Raw genomic sequence first — 2,745 nt, forward strand, 5'->3', positions numbered from 1 at the left:
GGTCCTAGATAACTACCCAAAATGGGATTTTTTCCGATAACCGACTGTTTGAGGTCTTAAGTAGAGGTTATTTCCTTTACAAAATAGGTGATATTTAGGGACTATTAAATCTAAACAGAGAATAGTTGGACTTTAAATAGGTTTTAAATAGTCCCAATTGTTCGACTCGGGTTGATTCTTTCCTGGCTAAGGACATGTGTTGCTCAGAAAAATGTAAACATAAAATCAACATGTTTCTGATGCAGAATTAATTAAAAACCAACTATCATTAGTTAAGCTATAAAAGAATCAAAAAAATTACTGAAAGTTACCAGAATCTTTTGTAAAGGACTTAGGCCACAACAACCATGCAAATAAAGATCAATGCAGAGACTTGTATACAATCTCTTGACACTAAATAAACTTTTCTCCTTTACTTTCAACAAGAGGATATTATGCTTGTCTCGACCTAGTTTTCTATAGCTATACATAAATGTCGCAAAATTGGAAGGACACACTCTTTCGTAATAGCAATAAACAAGACAGAAAACAAAAAGAAAAAAACAGGATGATTGGTTAATTAATGAAACACAAAAATGAAAATGGTTGACTCCTTCTGTATGTAATATTTGTTGAAGAATTCCCAAGGAATTTCCTTTGTTTTTTAACTTTTCTTTCCTCTCTTCTCTTATCTTTTTTTTTGTAGAAAAAAAAACAAGAAAAATTGAAAATCCCTCTGACAGTAACGACATTTTAAAATATTCCATAAAATGCAGCATGTCACGAGTGTTTTAATATGTTGCATCTTCACAAAGCCATTTTATGCGGTCTTGGCATTATGTCTTTATGTTGAGCAAATATTGCTTTTTTGTATCGCTTGTTTTTTTTTTTGTGTATTTCAGCTGCTTTCATTTTCCTTTCAATTTCTGAGCAAAGTAAAAAGAACAAGATGTATACTATCTATCTATATAGATATCTTCTAAAGGATTTTCATTTTCAGGGGCTTTACTAGAAAGGATATCATATAGCAGAGATAATACTCAAGTGAAATAAGAGAAAATGCTGTTTCAAACTGTGGAAATTATTTTGCCTTTTGCTGAAATAGTCCATTTAAGACTTTAATAGAAGAAGTTCACAGAAAAGACACACAATTCATAGTAGTGTAAAGCTAAAACTTTAATCAAAAACTTAAACTAGGAAATGGAGCTCAGAGAACAGAATAATCATTTTGAATTGCATTATTTAATCAAAATGCATTAGTATAATTAAAGTTTTTATTAAAAATTTAAAGTAGGTAGAAATACCTTTGAAGAAATATGGAGCTTAGAGAACTAGGAGAATTAGAAAATAGTTTTAAAATTAGTTATCTTACCAAAGAATACAACTATGTAGGTATTCATGAATTTATAAATTTACTTAGAAATATTTGTATATTCAAGTTCTACATAAGTAATTTCACACAAGAAAAAAATATTGTTTTCTTCCAGCTGTATTAAAATATAAGTATTTAATTTAAGAAAAAATATTTTTTTTAATAAATTTAGTCCAAAGAATAAAAAATGCCATTTTTTGTTCATCAAATAGAATTTACAATTTATCATTATTTCTTTAAAAAAAAGTATCCCATATGGTCTAGTGGCTAGGATATCTGGCTTTCACCCAGAAGGCCCGGGTTCGATTCCCGGTATGGGAAGTATTTTTTTAATTTTATATTTTTTTGAATGTATTTTAAAAATATGTAAATATATAAAAATAAGAAAGTCATATTTCAACTTTTTTGAATATTTTAAGAAATTCGACTAATATTAAAATTTTTTTATTTTTAATACCTAGCATTTTTTTTATGCAAAATATTTTTCAATGCATTTTTCTTTTTATTTGCAACAAAAATGTATTTGTTAAAAAGCGCACGATTTTTAACATTTTACAAATATTTTTTTTTAAATTTTTTGCAGAATTTTGGAATACAGAATCATGAAAAGCAGAATTTTGAAAAGCAGGCTTTTGGAAGTAGAATTTTGTAAATAGTACAGGTAAAATAGTACCAAGATTAATTTTATTTTTAGTTTTGATGACCATTTACCTAAATGTTTATACATAAGTTCTTAGACGTTTTACACGAATCATTGGCTTTTTGGGACCAATTACAGATTTTACTGTCACTTCGAAAAAAACACCCTTTCACCTAAATTTTTTTTATGAAAACTCTTTATTTTGGTTTTCTATCCCAAATTCAATATTTTAACCAAATTTCATTAGGTTGACCCATCATTTTTGTTTACACTCAAAATAACACCCTTTAAAAAACGATATTCTTATAGACACTTTAGACTCTTGTTTCTAATATTAAAAGTAAAATAATAGCTGAATTTCAATAGGGTGCCACTAATACTACTCTTGTATTACTCATTTTTTCAAATCTACCCATATTTTCTAGACACCTAAAAAAAACACCCTTTCACATGAAAAAAAAATGTATACACTTGTTTTATTCGTAATTCCTATGGGAAAGACAACATTTTTAAGAAATTTCGTAAGGGTACCATTTATACCACTGATTTTATCGGACTTATAGCGGATTTTCCCTATTTAATAATAATTTTGTACACTTTATAAATTCTTAATTCTTATATCAAACAAAACTTTTTCACCAAGTTTTAAAAATTAATAAAATATAAGTCATCTGTTATGATACCTTTCTCACACATAACTCATTTAAGATTTTTTTAAATCCTTTTTCCCTGCTTTATTTAAAACCTTCATCCC

At 27.2% G+C, this 2,745-nt stretch overlaps 1 non-coding gene across 1 annotated transcript; it reads left to right on the plus strand.

Moving 5' to 3' along the window:
• Positions 1 to 1,600: 1,600 nt before the first annotated feature.
• Trnae-uuc (transfer RNA glutamic acid (anticodon UUC)) lies at positions 1,601 to 1,672 on the plus strand. The gene has a single exon. It is a non-coding gene; the product is annotated as a tRNA-Glu (tRNA).
• Positions 1,673 to 2,745: the final 1,073 nt, after the last annotated feature.

The sequence above is a fragment of the Episyrphus balteatus genome, chromosome 4, assembly GCF_945859705.1.
Source record: "Episyrphus balteatus chromosome 4, idEpiBalt1.1, whole genome shotgun sequence".
NCBI lineage: Eukaryota > Metazoa > Arthropoda > Insecta > Diptera > Syrphidae > Episyrphus > Episyrphus balteatus.